General features: G+C 42.8%; 1 protein-coding gene across 6 annotated transcripts in view; it reads left to right on the plus strand.

Annotated features, from left to right (window-relative positions):
* Window positions 1-17,196, plus strand: part of LNX1 (ligand of numb-protein X 1) — a 202,764-nt gene that overhangs the window by 58,230 nt on the left and 127,338 nt on the right. The window contains exons 2-3 of one of the 6 annotated variants that reach the window (XM_005555290.5): window positions 10,329-10,456; window positions 15,057-15,218. The gene's annotated coding sequence lies outside the window, so the exon portion shown is untranslated. Of the gene's footprint in view, window positions 1-10,328; window positions 10,457-15,056; window positions 15,219-17,196 lie in introns of those variants that run through there. The other 5 variants (XM_005555291.5, XM_074040017.1, XM_074040016.1 and 2 more) reach the window with 5 other exon arrangements.

Consider the following 17,196-nt stretch of genomic DNA (forward strand, 5'->3'; position numbering starts at 1 on the left):
CAAATTAAGACATCACAAACAAGGAACTTAGGGATTTCCGGTCTGGTTAATAACACTTCTCCTAACTCCTAAACCTCCATCTTCATAAAACTGAGTAGAATAGATTTAAATACGAAACACAAGCCTCTTCTCAGATTTTTCCTTCCCTCCCTCCCTCTCTCTCTTTCTTTCTTTCTTGCAGAATCTTGCTCTGTCCCCCAGGCTGGAGTGCAGTGGTGCCATCTTGGCTCACTGCAACCTCAGCCTCCTGGGTTCAAGCGATTCTCCTGCTTCAGCCTCTCTAGTAGCTGGGATTACAGGCGCCCACCACCATGCCTGGCTAAATTTTGTATTTTTAGTAGAGATGGGATTTTGCTACGTTGGCCAGGCTTTCCTCAAACTTCTCAGACATGATTATATCCCTGCTCCCTCAGATTTACTTTGGTCCTGTGATTGCAGTTGAAGACAACATTTCCAAATCCGGATTAGTTGAGCTATTCAGAGATGGTGCACTCCAGAGATGGTTAATGATCATAACTCCCCACGCTCTCATAATACTCAGAGGAGAGTAGCAGGGAAAGCATTCATTACTCTGTGACAATCTAAACTTTGGACTGGAAGTTCAGGGTCCACACTGACCCTGGCAGGAGACAGCTGCCTCTGGGACCAGAGTTACCTGCTACGGACATGGACAAGCCCTCCCTCTACCTCAGCCGAATCCATATCTGCTGCTCCACCTCACAGTGGCTTAATGGCCACAAGAAGTCTAATCTTGTTTATTCCAGGCAACTCATCACAGATTGGTAACAAGTGTCCATGAGACAAGCACCCACTTTTTAGAGCTGAATTCCATCTCTAAAAAGAGAGGTCAGCCAGGCACGGTGGCTCACACCTGTAATTCCAGCACTTTGGGAGGCCAAGGTGGGTGGGTCACAAGGTCAGGAGTTTGAGATCAGCCTGGCCAACATGGTAAAACCCCATCCCTACTAAAAATACAAAAATTAGCCAGGTGTGGTGGCGGGCACCTGTAATCCCAGCTACTCAGGAGGCTGAGGCAGGATAATCACTTGAACCCAGGAGCCAGAGGTTGCAGTGAGCCGAGATTGCACCACTGCACTCCACCCTGGGCAACAGAGTAAGACTCTGTCTCAAAAAAAAAAAAAAAAAGAAAAAAAAAAGAAAAGAAAAAAAAAGAGGCCACCCATCCAGGTTCATGTCCAAGTTAAAAAGGGGTGTCTTCACATGCTCTTGATTTGAGAAAAGTCAAAAGAACTTCCCTTCACTGAGACCTTATTAGTTAGAATCTGACCAAGAGTACTTCTCTCTGGTAATAGTGAGTGGTTTTCATGATACGCTCTTTCTTGTATTCTTTAATTTAGGACAACTAAAGGGATGAGCTCCTTGGCCATAGTCTGTGTTTTTGAGGGCCTGCCCTTTCTTGGAAGCAAAAGTTCATGGGAAGGAAAACACTTCCCCACCTAGCAAGTTGGCTTCTCCTGCTCTTCTTGTACCCGAGTTGGCCAGCAAAACAATTCCCCTCTTGCTTTGGCCTTTCCCACTCCATTCCCTACTAGGACATTTTTGTGTGTGTGCATGTGTCCTCAAGTCACTTTGTGTTACTAGTTATTATGAATTTTCAACCCCTTTGGGAAAAAGTTTGAAGAATTTGGGCTCTTAGAGGACAGAATACTCTGTTGGACAGCAAGTGTGTGGAGGCTTGATGTGAGGAAAATAGTAGTTTGCTCCTATCCACTGAGCACTGAATATATAAAAATAGAATTAACAGGGATTTAAATAATACAACACTTAAAAAGCGTATGGTATTGGGGAAGGGGGCCTTTTTAAAAAGGTTACTGAACTGCCAACTCTACCTTAAAGGAATTTTAAATTCATCTAAACATCTACAGATGTTACTGTCACCTGCAGAGCACAGATCTTTTTCAAGTTCTTCCCAAGGTGCATGCCAGCCAGCCCTGACTGTGGGCATGAAACTGAGACCATATCTGAAATATACATAGTCTTTCTACCCACTCAGAGCAGCTGCCTCTACATTTGTGCAAATTCTAAAGCTATAAGAGGTTTAGGTTTTCTCGGGTGACATACATAGAATATGAAAGTGTGCTTCAGTTTCAGTTCCCATGAGCCTCCTTCTCTGCCTGGCCCTTCACGGGTAAGAGCTAAGATAAGGTTGCGGGGGACCTGGGAAGATCATGGGCTCTATAGTCAACTGGCACTGTTATAGGAAAGGGGTCCCGATCCAGACCCCAAGAGAGGGTTCTTGGATCTTCTGCAAGAAAGAATTCAGGGTGAGTCCATAGAGTAAAGTGAAAGCAAGTTTATTAAGAAAGTAGAGGAATAAAAGAATAGCTACTCCATAGACAGGCAGGCCCAAGGGCTGCTGGTTGCCCATTTTTATGGTTATTTCTTGATTATATGCTAAATAAGGGGTGGATTATTCAGGCCTCCCCTTTTTAGACCATATAGAGTAACTTCCTGACGTTGCCATGGCATTTATAAACCATCATGGCGCTAATGGGAGTGTAGCAGTGAGGACGACCAGAGATTACTCACATAGCCATCTTGGTTTTAGCTGGCTTCTTTACTGCAACCTGTTTTATCAGCAAAGTCTTTCTGACCTGTGTCTTGTGCCAATCTTTTATCTCATCCTGTGATTTAGAATGCCCAGTAGGTCTCAGCCTTATTTTACGACCCCCTATTCAAGATGAATTGCCCTGGTTCACATGCCACTCAAATGTTAGCTCTGCAAACTCAGGCAAGTACTTTATAATAACTTGGAGCCTTAAAATTAGAAGAAACAAGCTGGCCTGCTGTCTCATGTAACTGCATCTGTATCACTCCTCTGTTCAGCAATTTCTATCTTGCACTTTAATTGTTTGTCCTTAACTCTGCTTCCTTATTGACTCTAAGTTCCTCAAATGCAGAGATTCTTTCCATCTTTGTCATATTGAAGGTGCTTAATAAATTTAGTATATAAATGAGTGAATGAATTAACGTCTTCATTATTGTGAATGGGATTCTGAAAATTAAATGTTACAACGTTAGCTCCCTTCCCAAAGTATACAGGCTTTGACTCTCAAGAAAACGAAGAGATGACTCAAGATGTAACTTAACAATGAGTAATCCCTCCCTTCCTCCACTCCTTCCCTTGACTTATACTCACCTTTAGTTCTCTTAACTAATATTTATCAAAGGCCTCCTGTGTTTCTTCCAAATACCAGGCTAAGTCTGAGATTATATGGAAAGTCACATTCCTTTCCTCACTGTCTAGAGAGGAAACAGTCTTTAAAAATTGCAGTCAGGGCCAGGTGCAGTGGCTCACACCTCTAGCCCTACCATTTTGGGAGGCCAAGGCAGGAGGATCACTTGGGCCCAGGAGTTTGAGACCAGCCTGGGCAACTTGGTGAGACCCCATCTCTACAAAAAATACAAAAATTTTGCTGGACACGGTGGTGCATGCCTGTAGTCCCAGGTACTTGGGAGGCTGAGGTGGAGAATCCCTTGATCACAAGGAGGTCAAGGCTAGAGTAAACCGTGATTGTGCCACTGCACTCCAGCCTGGACAACAAAGCAAGACCCTGTCTCAAAAAAAAAAACAAAAAAATCACGGTCAGTAAAATAATTGCTGAAGCAGAGTGTGTCACGGGTGCAGAACGGGCATCAATATCTGCTTGGGGAAGTCAGGAAGGTCCTGTAAAGGAGATGGCATCTGAGCTGAGCCCTGTAGATGGAGGAATAATCCTGCCTGAGACTGAGTCTCAAGTCTACCCATAACCAACCAGGCATGTTGGACAAGTTACTTTACCTCGCAGAGACTCAGTCTGTTCACCTGTTTGTAGTTAGCTCATGGGATTTTTTTGCTAGGATTCAGAACATGGGCAAAGAGCATAATATCGATCTAGGCAACGGTTCAACAAATGTTAGGCATGGTGCAACAATGGTACAACAAATGTTAGAAATAACCATAAAAATATCCAGCCTGGTTGTTATGGGAACCACAGACAGTCAGGTTTGGGGAGTATCCAAGGGGGACCCTTTTTTCTCATCTAGGTTCAGGACAATTTGAGAAAATTTTAAATGAATAATTATGGAGGCCAAAATATCACCTTTGAAATGGCAACAGCTAAATTGGAGAATAAGGTTAGAACAAGGGAAACAGAGCTAGAAGGCACTCAGACTGAGCAGATGTGGGCATGGCAGCCTCCTAGACAGAAGCCTGCCCTGGAGAGACTCAGAGTGTGGAGCCACAGAGGAAAGCTCTGGCTCACTTTCAAGAGAGGAAAGGGAGGTGCAAACCCACGTTTGCCCTGCCGTTCATTTCCATTTTACCAGCCAAGGACTCCCAGGGACAGAGGGAGTGAAGGGTGGAACATGGCCAGAATGTGCTTAGAAAACCAGTCCCCTGTGGAAATGGGGGTGGGGCAGTGCACCCCTCTAACACAGTGTTACTAGGGCATGGGGCTGGCAGGTGGTGGCATTCTGTGCTTGCAAAGGATCAGAGATATGGATAAAGTTTGAAGGCAGGCAGGGGCCAGATCACAAAATGCCTCACAGCCCAGGCAAGGCAAAGGAGCTGAGGGTGCATGACTACTGAAAAGACAGGAAGAGGGACTGATCAGGAATATCAATTGATAGATTGACAAGGAGAGTGACAAGTGCATTGCAAAGCATCCATGGGTAGAGGCACTCATTTCCAGGCTTGTAGAAAAAGAAGGCTAGCAATGTGGTTTTGCCAGGTCCTTAGGAAGCTAAAGATGCTGGCAAGGAAGTAGGATCTGGGCTAGATGGACCTAAAGTGAAACTAGTAAGGAACAGATATTCTTGGGCAGCCTCCCGGAGTCCAGGAACCAGACAGTACAGTCCATTCAGAAAGAAGGTAAAATTTGAGGAAGGGAATGAAAAATCTGAATGGATAAGAAAATACAGTAGAGAGTTGCATTCTCAAATTTCTTTTGAAATGGGAGATTTTGGGGTGATCACAAGATCTAAGGGGTGGCCCAGAGAATGGGTAACTCAATGGAAGTAGAGGGGAATGTCATTGTCATTATAGTAGAGGGAAGTCAGGGATGCTGGAAGGGTCGTCTACAAGAATGTGGAAGCCTTCAGGATGAAGTCAAAGTTAACAAGGAGAAGAGACATTTTAAATCTGCTGTGTGGAACTGGGTCAACTAAGTTGCCATGTATGAAGGATCCAAGAAAGAAACAAAGACATGGCAACCTTCAAAAGAGCAACAGTCACCACCAAAAAATTCCCTGGGAATAATCTACCTTGTTTATGCAAGAATGGAGATCACAGAAACATAAAAATATGTATAATTGTCATAAGATATAGGTCTCGTGACCATTATAAAGACAGTAACAATGAAGTTTTTTTTTGTTTTTTCTCCTACTAAAGAAGAACGTGCTGACCACAAATCAGTGTGGTAAACTTTCACAAAATATGCGCCAACTTCAATAATTGATTTAATGCTCATTTTCCTGAGATTCTCTCTCTCTCCCCAAAAGCACACAAACCAGAGAAGTGTTTCCTCCTAAACTGTAGAGCCATAGATTACCCTAGAAACTCATCTGCAAACTAGGTGACACACAGGTTGTGAGTTTGTGAGAGAAATGGAATTATCTTCCATATACACAAAACCAGATGGCATTCTATCACATCAGCTGATGTTTGTGACTATTACTATTATTTCCCATAATTGCCCCTCTGAGATCTGCTCGTCGGCGTTATGCTAAGTGCATATAATTACCCAATAAAAGATATGGAGCTGAGCCCATTTAAAAAAGTAATTACAACCAATATGATGGTATATAATGTAACAAGCAAGTCCAAATCATAATGTTAAATACCTTCAGAAGACAGCCAAAAAGCCTTTTTATAGAGATGACTTTTATTAAAGTCAAATGGAATATGTCCATTTTAGTTGTGGCATTCAGTCATCTTAGACAACTCTAGAAATATGTTGTGGGAAAAAAAATAGGAAGCAAAACAGGGGCAAAGTAATTCTGCTGAATCACAAGTCATGGTCTTTGCCGTAGGTTCATTGCCAGGAAGAGTCCTTGAGAACACCAGACTTCATTGTGGGGATCTAAAAGAAAAGAGCTTTGAAGACAGACCTCCTTCCCCCGCTTAGATTTCCCTGTCAAGATATATAAAGGAATTAAAACTAATCAAAAAGCCCAAGTGAGCCAGCTGGTTAACTAGGACAGGCCCAACTTTGAGTTCAGAAAGCTTTCTAATGCTTTCCACCTGCCTATGCAAAGAACAAAGTTTGCAGGATATGTTGACTGCAAAGGAGGCTTGTTCCTAGAGAGAAAGATCATATGGTTGCTAAAATGGCATATCCTGGAAGCTTAGCTCAATGCTGAAAACCATTGTCATGCGTAAGAAATTACCCCATGCCCAAGATACTGAGTTTCTTTTTCTTAAGCTGTTTAATCATCATGAGAAAAGTAGTCAACAGGCATGTGAGGACATGAAGCAGTTAGCCCTTGAGGTTCCCAAGGCTCTTTACAGTCTCACCCCATCTAAAGTTAGCAATCAGTGGATCCTCTTCGCCCCAGCAAGGTGCATATTTCATTGTCTCATATTCCTCTTCTCCCTCACCACATACATGTTCCTCCCCAACAGATATCGGCTATGATCATTCCTGTTCCACCCAGGCCACTGCTTTGTCTGGAATGGTCTGTGCCCTCTCACCACCTCTCCAAATCCTTCAAGGCCCAATTCATGTTCCTTTCTTCATGAAATATTCCCCAATGGCACCAGCCAACACCAATATTTTTGCTTCCTGATCAGCCCTCTTTTCTGTCTCACTTATTGTCCAACTAGAGATAGAAAAGGGGACCAAGTGGCTCACACCTGTAATCCCAGCACTTTGGGAGGCTGAGGTGGGAGGATCACTTGAGGTCAGGAGTTTGAGAACAGCCTGGGCAACATAGTGAGACCTCATCTCCAGAAAAAATTTAAAAACTAGCTAGGCATGGTGGCACGTGCCTGTGGTCCCAGCTACTTGGGAGGCTAAGGTGGGAGGAGCACTTGAGCCCAGGAGGTTGGGGCTGCAGTGAGCCATGATGGCACCACGGCACTACAGCTTGGATGACAAAGGGAGAGTTTTCTCTAAAAAATATGTATATAAAAGAAAGAAAGAAAAGAAAGTAAGAAAGTAAAAGAAAAGGGTTTGATCTTGGGGGTTAAAACCAACTGCTAGTGTGCCTGGAGTAATACCTTCAATATTCCAAAGCTCCTTCTGAGTTGAAAAGTGTCATAGTCTTTAGCAATGACAGTGAGAAGGGTATGGGAGGAGGGAATGGAGCACTATATGTCCAGGATTTGCCAAGCCTAGTCTAAACCATTCTTCTTGGTAGTGGTTTATAATGAAACTCAATTTTTTATTCTCTCATATTATTCAAACGTATGCAGTTCCATGTTCTCATGGCCATTCGGATTAACTTTTCAGATTTTAAAGTGATAGACTGCAAAAGTTACAGAGAAAAATGACCATAAAAGATGTCATAGAGAGTTACAACTGGTCATTCTTGAGGGGTCCCTCAAGCTGGCCTTCTATCTTGGCGTTGGTTTGATAAGCTCTCAAAGATTATTTCAAGTGTGCACCCGGTGTGATGGATTTCCTGGTATGTTTTCTCATAAATATATGCATGAATTTATGAATATATATGTGTGTGTGTGTATATATATATATATTTTTTAATACAAACACTTTCAGTGTATAGACCAGATTACTAATTAATTTCCAAACGGAGACATCCTTTATCAGAAACTACACTCCCCAGGGCTACTTCTACAGGTTTCTCCTTCTGAATAATGGGTAAGAAGTTGAATGTGTCCAGGAAGTGTCCCAGTGAGCATGAAATCAGAACCTTCCTTCCTTTCTTTCCAGTGGTTAAAAAGTGGGCCTTGATTAAAAACTGCTCTGCCACTTGCTGATGAGCTTGTCCTTAGGCAGCTTCTCAGTTTCACTATGTCTTGGTTTTCCCAGCTGTAGAATGCAAATAGCAATAATACTTGACACAGCGTTCTTGTACAAAGTGCTCAGAACAATAAGTAGCACCTGTTAAACACAATGTTCGTTTTTATGATTACATTTTTTCCTAGTAGTTTAGAAATATCATTTCCATGATAATGTAATCGCCCTAATGCCCCCCCCCCCCAAAAAGCCCATATTATTATTTTTAAACCCATGCATATTATTCAGAATCCAGGAGTATCAAGAAAGATCTCACCTGAGAAGGCTAATTGTGTAAAACAGTTTTTTCTCTTCCTTTATACACTATACCTGGGAATTAGCTTCACTCCTGAATTAACTTTACTTCTCTATTTTCTTTCTGTTTTACAACAACTCATCACACCATGGATGTAGATGACTGTGTGTATGTGAATATGGCAAGTGAAACCTCACAATCTCCAGGCTGTTCAGTGAAGCTTTATGCGAATTCATTTCACCTGCACCCCTTCCCCTGCCCACCCATGGCCTTGAACCCAAGCCTGTGATCCCCTCTCAAGTCGGATCCTGCCCTTTGCCAAAGGCAAGACTGCTGAAGGTGTGGCCTTCTAGATGATTCATCAGGTGGGCGGGCTCGCCCTCCCCTCCCCCTTGCCCAGGGGACACGCTGTCCGCGTGAAGGGGTGCCTTTGCGTGAGTGATGTTTCTCAATTATCAAACTAGTGGCGTGAAACCTTTTCCTGAAACACCTGCGTGTAAAAGGTTTTGTTACCTCCCTTTTTTTCTTTTAAATAATAAAGGAATAGCCACACCTACCTTAGTTTCTACTGGATAAAAACTGAATAGTTTTGTTGTTGTTGTTGTTGTTTGTTTTCTTAAGCCTTCAACTCTCAAAAGGCACAGAGTTCCCAGGTGCAAAGAGGTAGCTTAGACCTGTCTGGAGCGGCTCGGGGACAGGAGCCAGCTCCTCTGAGGTCAAGCACCAGAGCAGGCCCCCAGCCCCCGCCCTCGACTACAATTTCTCTTCCTTCCCCTCCCGCTTGCTTTGCGAGCTATTGACTGGCTGCAGCCAGCCGAGGCCCAGGCTGTAGGAATCCAGACTTCCTTTTCTTCTCTCTCCCATTTTTCCTTCTCTCTCCCTCCTCCCACCAACCAAACCCCAAAACCTCTAGGTAGTCCAATATTAAAACCGGTGGAACCAAAGCATTCCCAAAATCAGGAGGAGGGAAAGAAGAAGATGAGGGAGGCAAAAGTAGGAGGAAAAGAGGAATGTCAATATTTATTTTCCTGAAGGGGAAAAAAATTCTCTCTGGGCAGGCAGGCCATCCTCCCGGAGGGGGAATCCACAGTTTCCTTAGGTAGTAAGTTCCAGGAATGCTGGATGCAGGTGGTAAAAATACACAGCGTTTCAGTGGGATGATGGGAGATGTTTACAGCCTTCCTGGGAAGATGCCAGAGGGTTTAACAGTCCTGGGATACCTCCCAGCTGCCTGCTGTGGTACTGGATGAGTTTATGCTTCCTTTCCTGCTGGAAAAGGTGAAGCAACCAGTGACTTGTCCAGGGTCACACACCACGCTTGGGACAGAAATAACTCTGACGCCTCTTTCCTGGCTATAACAGCAGACAACATCGCCTGATGAGTGTACTACCATTCCAATCTGAATCATTTAAATTGCTCCTAATTGCAGGCCTGCAGTGCACTGTAACTGCCGTATGACTGTAACTGCCAAGGCAGCCGAGATAGGAATGACTGAAGTTTTGCGAATTCCTGAATATGGAATTAAAAATGCTGGGCGGTGGAGGGGTAGGGCAAAAGTGTTTGAAAACCACTTTGAAGCTGCCGACAGGTATCCTATTTAGAATTGTTTAAAAGATGAATTGGAAATGTCACCTTAAATTTGTCATTTTATTGGAATGAGAGAGACACTTGGTGTTCAAATGGATGCCATTCAAAAAGGCACCTCAGATATTTCTAAGCAATTGAGCTTCACACTCTTCCTTTTTGTGTCTGCTAAATTACTGTCTCATTTTGGTGTTTAAACTTCCCTTTTAACTCCTTTGTGGGCAGATATGGGGAAAGGGGAGGGCCTGGGAAACAACCTGGCATTTGACTTCAGATCTGAACACGGGGCTGGACACGTGCTTTGCTCAGGAAAGAAAGTAAATTCCACCTGGCAAATTGCTCTAACTGATTCATTTGTCCACAAAGAGACGCCACCCACCTGCTTGCAGGTATTCAGGTAAATGACAGGTAGGCGGGGCCTCCTGTTTCAATCCCTAAGGTCTCAGCAATGCTTTATCTGTCCGGGCTTCCGTGATGTCACCCATTTCCTGCTCTGGACCGACCAATGCCGTCCTCCTTCCTCCAGGCACCTGTTCACCAAAGTTGAGGCCGGTCACAACTCCGGCGGCCCAAGGAACTGCTCGGTTCACCCACAAGGGATGAGAGCTGCCTGCCCGCTGCTGCTTGGAGAGCCCCAGGCAGTCGCTTGAAGAGGTGAGTTGAAACCCTCCATTTTTCTTTCTTGGCATTGAGACCACTGGCCCCTGAGGGCTCTGAACAGGGAATTTGAATGAAAAAATACAAGCTGAATGGCTTGTCTCTAGTGTTTGCCCTAGAGGGAGAAGGTTTTTTGAGAGAGAATAGTAGAGAGATGCCTTTGACATTCTAGTTGCACAATAAACTTCTCCCGGGCCAGATATTTAATCCTTTTTGTTTCTCTGATCATTAATCCAGCCTGTGCTCGTCCTCATGCTTGATCTGATTAAAACAACAACCACCACCTAGAGAGAAGTAGAATGAAGGCTTTTGTTTTGAAACTTAGCTCGAAGGTACAGATCTGTTCACTCTTTTAAGGGGGCTAGGAGGCCAGTGCAGACTGGATTCGGAGCTCTTATTTTTACCGTTTCCCCCCCCATATTTTGATCTAAACCTGTGAGGTGTCCCTAGATTTTTTTTTTTTCTTTCCCCCTGAAAACCTATTCCTCAGGGCAAGTTCTGTTGCCCTATTCAGAAGCTGTCCGTTCCAGTTTTCCTTTCTTTCTTCTCTGAAAAAGTCTACCATTTTCTTTGCTCTTTCTTGAGCACTCTTTTAAATACGACTTTGCAGTGTGCATTTAGAATTTGTTTACATTTAGACCTGGACTGGCTGCCTGCTGACCTTTGGTTACAGTAAGGATTAATTCCCTGTTTGCCGCAAGAATGTGACTTCAGGTCTGATTTTTAATTTTTTGGACCTCTTTGGCTTTTTCTGTCTCTTTTTCTTTTAATAGCAAATATACTGAGGAAATTGTTCTGCCATGACCTGACTTTTAAAGTAATTTTACCTCTAGGATCCATTTTTGTTTTCTTAATCCTGATCACACAGCCTGTACTACTTCTGTTCTTGACAGCCCAATAGTCAAACTCTTTACCCAATATTATTGTCAGAGAAAGGAAACCATTTTTAAGCCCAACTCCCTGCTGGGATGAGCTGGAAAAATTGGAAGAAGAAATAAATCTGTGAGATGCTTCATTCTAGATTCCATCATCAGCTGTTTTTCTGAGATTTAAGTTAGCAGATATGTTTGCAAGGGAATAATCTGTTAGGAATTATGCTCCTATTCATCCACCCAGAAATACAAAGTGCATGTAAATTCTCCAAAGGTATGAATTGAAACAAGCTGAGATCATTTTTGCCTTAGACAGACAGACGTTTTTCACCGCTAAGAATCTGCCCAGTTCTTGTTGCCAATTTCTGTCTTACTGTTTGGAGGCCCGTATTGTTCTTTCTTAACTGACCTTTGTTTATTATTTTCCCCAAGCTTGTGAGTTTAGGGGGTGGGGTTTGGCTACCACTTGTCTCTTACTAAGGTTCTCACTTGATTCAAAGCTAGGACCTTCTGGATAAAAGTGCATCTAAACCTCTCCTCAAGATTACATTGTCTCTGGTTTACCATGGTTGATTAGTGCTTTTCATGGTAGTTAATTTACGACTAAATAAATCATTTCATCACTGTATGTCAGCATGTCTGAGTATTAAAGGAGCAAAGCTGTAGACACTGTACCCACAGGGAGAAGAAGGGAAAGAAGTGACAAAGACTGAAATTCAGAGTCAGATTGTCTAGAATGCAGTTGGTCTATTGGGTAATTTACACACAAGTTCTGTCCAGAGTTCCTGTGGTAACTCCACCCACTGTTCAAGTGGACATAGGCCTGATGGAAAAATGTACAATCTCCTTCATTTATATCCTTGAGCAAGTTACTTCTCTGACTTTCAGTTTCTTCATCGGTAAGATGGGAGATAATAATCCCCATGATCTAACGTGGTTGTAAGAAGTAAATGAGGTAGCTAATGTATGTTAGCATCCAGCAACCGATGCCTGGTGCTAACTGGTGCCAAACTGAGGCTAGGTTCTTCCTTTGGAAGGAATTTTCCTGGGTTGCTTGGAGGACAGAGTCTGACACTATCAAGATAAAGATCTTATGTGGTTGCAATTGTAGGAACCTTGATAGTTCTTGTTATTGTAATTAATTGTAGGTAATTAACTTCAATGTTAACAGTTTAGAAAAAGAAAACAGGAGGAGAATGCTTAAACGATGTCATTAAACAAGGTGGGCAGATTTGTCTCTACTAGCCTCCCAGGCAAAGCTTTTAGGAGTTGCTGGCCGGCTGTGATGTCTTCCTTTTCCCACCCTAAGGCTCTCATCCTACCACAGACCCACAAAATGTGATTCTCCACATTCTTCCATCGCCTTTTGGGGGAAATGTCCTGTTGTCATTGCTGTAATCTGACTTGGCAGAGAGTTCTTTTTGCTGTCAGTCGTGCTATCTCCAGGGCAGACCAGGCGTTTGGTCTCCTCCAGTCTCACAGATAAACCCCCTTCTCCCTAGCCAGAGTGAGGGTTCATGCCGAGCCACTGGCAGGAGGAAGCCCCTGGTTTGGAGCCTGCATTGTACCATAGAAGGGAGGTTCATGACCCATTGGATGTGATTGGTCTTGTCATGGAATACCCTGTGCCCTTGGATGACCTTGAGTCATTGCATATAAGCAGTTGTGTGCCCAGAGCCCTGGTCACTTCTCTGGGTCTTGCCCTTCAGAGATACCACAAGTTTTCATCATTCAAGAGTAGGGGATTAGTGGACTGAGGTCAGCTTGCCTACAGAACCCTAAGGGAGAACCCCAACCTCCCTGCATGTCAGTTTCCTTAGCGACATTTTTCCCCAAAGGATGCTAAAATGGTGTACTTCACAGTCCCCCTCAGTCCTTACTACTGAAGCAAGGTGGGCTGCATGCCTAGGTGGGTAGGTCAGACTGACTGGGGGGACTGGGTAGTGCCTCACTAGAAAATATCAATCTTATTCATTCCATTCTAGGTGGGGCAATGCTACTGCTTTAGAATAGTGGTCTTGTCTCTGGCATGAGGCTGCCTACCTCGGTTTTCAAAACCCAGATCTACCATGTGCTACCTCTGTGACCCGGGACAGATTCTTTAACGTGCTTTCACCAGCTGTGTAATAGGGTTATCATGAAGATGAAATGGGTTGAAATGTGTAAACTGCTTGGAATGGTACCTGCCACAGTGTTAGTTGTTACTAATATTATTTTCTTGAAAGGAAGGCATAGTTGATAGTATCAGACAGGTCTGTGTATCAGACCCAGTTCTACCATGTAGTTGCTAGCCTAAATAAGTTCCTTAATATTTCTTTGCTTTGGTTTCATCATCTGGGAAATGAAATACTTCCCAGACTCAGTGCTGTTGGGAGGAATAATTGAAATAATTACATGAAAAGTGCCTGGTATATTGTAAATGTTCAGTGAGTGTTAACTATTGTTACATTATTTTAAACATTGTTATATTGCTTACAGTTAGACATCTTAGATCATGCTACTATCTGGATATAATAATGATGGAAACGGTAGTAGAGGGCCAAAGACTGAGCAAAAAAGATTTCCCGAAAGGCTCCCAAAGACAGAGGAGGAAATCCTGTTCACAAAGATTGTGTTGTTTCTCTTGGAGTTCCAGGGTAGAGTGGCTGGCAGTGGAAATGCCTTGTCTTTCATAAACCTGTGGGGAGTGGGCTTCTGTGATGTAAGTAAACAGTGGGTCTTCCTGGAGCAGTGATTTCCTGGCTTCACCTGTCACTGTCTCCTTGTCTCCATGACCTTGGCTAAGACTTCCTTTCTATATTTGAATTCCTCACTTAAAGTGAAGAAAATAGGGTCTGGTGGGATCCTGACTACTTTTTTTTTCCTTTCACCCTGTTGACCAGGATACGATCTTGACTACTCGAAATGCCATCTGTAAGATGCTGGCAAGGTGAGGACAGATAAGAGGTGCTCTAAAGTGTGTCCTCCTCATTGCCTCAGTATTCATGGACTTCCCAGTAGCATATAACTACTCCTGATATTTATGTGCTGACATTACATAGACTCCCTTTTATGTGGTTGGCAAATTTGTTGTCCTCTGACAATGCCTCCAAAGTATCAAAGGCTTTTCAAAACTATTTGGAAGGAAGACTGTGTCACTGTTCCTGGGTTAATAGGATTTAATCATCAACTATCCCCAGAGAATAGGGTTGACATGAAAACCATCAAAAACCATAAAATGTGGAAAACTACACGGAGCTGAAATCAGGAACAGAAAATGTTGGTTGTCTCCCGTAAACTTTATATGTTTACCGTTTCCTCCATTTTGTTCTGTGTGACATAAGGACACCAGAGTGACCTATTTGGTTAGTTACACAGATACACACTTCAGATCAGTAAGAGGAAGAACTTTGTATGAATTAGACTTGTCCGAAAATGTAGTAGGTTGCCTTTTGGGATACTGAGTTTCTTGTCACTAAAGGTGATCATTTTTTTTGCCATATTTAGTGCACGGTGTATGTTTGCTGGATGAGTGAATGAATTAATAAATGAATGACAAAGAGGATTTGCGTTTTTCAGCTGCACATACACTCATCTGTAAAGTGAAGATTACCTTAATGATCTCGAATAGGCTTATTTTAGATTAAATGAAAAAACAAGTTGAATACCCAGCACAATATCTTGCATATTGCAAACTACTCATTAAATAGTAATAATCATTATTTTTTATTTTATATTCTAAAAAGAATTTCTGCCTCAGGTGGAAGGTAGACAAGATGATCCACCAATTTGAGATTTCCAGTTTTTACAGTCATCTGTTTAGTCTTGCTCTCTTCGCCTCTGGCCTTCTTCATCTACCCATCTGAAAGAACTTCTCTCTGCTCTAGAAAGCCAAGTTCCTTGACATGGTAAGTTGACTAGAACACTTCTAACAGTGGGAGTAAGTTCTATCCCAATTAACCAGGGACCTTTTTGGTAACATCACTAATTTGTGACTTGGAATGTGTGGACTTAGACTCCACCATTTTTTTCAAGTGACTCTTATTTGCTTCTTGTGTTTGATGCATTTGTCACAGGCACACAAAAGACTTCACCGACAGCAGAGTCGAAACTCTCCAAGAATTTTCTTTAATAGCCTCTTGGCACAACAGCACATGCATGATGGGGAGGTCTAAATATGTCATTGCTATCTGCTGAGATGATTTGCATAATTTGTTTATGACTGCTTTTGACAGTCACGTGGCCTTTTCTGAATAGAGCGCGGCATGTTTAGGCTCCTGCATACTCGCATTAATACATGAGTCACCGTATGTTTTCAGACTCCTCATTAAATGTGATCGTCAGACTTATATTATGTCTTCCACAACAGATACACACTCAGTCATTCTATCTGTGGCCTTTTTTTTTCCCTTGAGACCCTTCGCAAATTTATCTAACAGTCATCTCTGAAGGCGTCTGTGTTCTAACTTATTAATGGATTAAAGGGAAATTAATACATTTTCTACTAGGGTAGAGTTGCTAAATATGTAGCAATCTAAGTGGCTGCCATCTCCAAATATTTTTCCCTATTTCTGAGCCCTATAGAGAAGTGTTGGAAAGGATCATTGGGAGTGTTCACCACATTCCTGCAGGAATACCCCTGGAAATATGTAGCTGCCATAACAAATCCCCATAAACTTGGCAGCTTAAAACAACTCCCATTTATTCTCTCACAGTTCTGGAGGCTGGAAGTTTGAAATCAAGGTAACAGCAGGGCCACACTTCTCTGAAGGCTCCAGGAGAGGGTCTTCCCTGTTCTCTTTCAGTTTCTGGTGGCTCTAGACTTTCCTTGGCTTATGAGTGCATCATTCCAATCTCTGCCTCTGTCCTCACATCAGCTTCTCCTCTGTGTTTGTGTCTTCTCCTCCTGTCTAATAAGTGTCTAAGGACATCTGTCATTGGATTTAGGACCCACTCAGATAATCCAGGATGATCTCATCTCAAGATCCTAAACCTCATGACATCTTCTTAGATCGTTTTCCTGTAAGGTCATAGTCACAGGTTCTGGGGTTAAGACATGGATATATCTTTTGCCAGGACCATCATTCTACCCACTGTATCCCCAGCTGACAACCATATACACAAGCTCTTCCAACTACTTGTGGAGAGATTTCTTGTCCACTTGTAGGCTGAAATACTGAGCAAAGTACAGGCAAGGAGAGTCAGAATTGGCAGCCATTACCACTACCTTCATTTATTTCTATGTTCATGCCACAGTAATAAGTGTTTTGTACTCTAAAGGCCTACTGAGTTCTTCCAGTCAATAGTGTGATATATCTAATAAGACAAGCCAGTAAAAACCATCATAGATTGCATTAGTAGACACATAGTAGTAACACAGGCTAAGGAAGTGATCACTCCAGGGAATCCCGAGTCCACCAAACCAAAACAGAACAACTTCACTTCCAGGTCCATGTTTTCAAAGGGATCTTAACAAACTATAAGGTATCCTAGGTAGATCTTTTACCACCACCTGGACTACCCAGGAAGACAGTTGGAAGAACCAAAGACAAAGAGAAAAACAAGGGAGAAACCACCAATGCCGTCTTTAATTTGGGGATGTGTGTGTCATATTTTGAGGAGGTAAATGTGATATATGTTACACTTAAAGGCAGAAAAAGGCCAAAGGTCAAAGTAATGTGGGAAGCATTCAGCTATTTGAAAACCTGACCAGTTCTCCATCAGTGGAAGTGTTTCAAGTAGAAGCTGGTAGGTCCTGTAGGGATCTTGAAAAGAGGATTTTTCTACATGGTGGAAATCTAAGTTCCTTTCCCAACCAAAATCCTATGACTTCTAAAGAAATCATTTTAAAACCTCACATAGAGGTCGTCATGTGGGTCACATCAA

Source organism: Macaca fascicularis, chromosome 5 (genome assembly GCF_037993035.2).
Source record: "Macaca fascicularis isolate 582-1 chromosome 5, T2T-MFA8v1.1".
NCBI classification, from domain to species: Eukaryota; Metazoa; Chordata; class Mammalia; order Primates; family Cercopithecidae; genus Macaca; species Macaca fascicularis.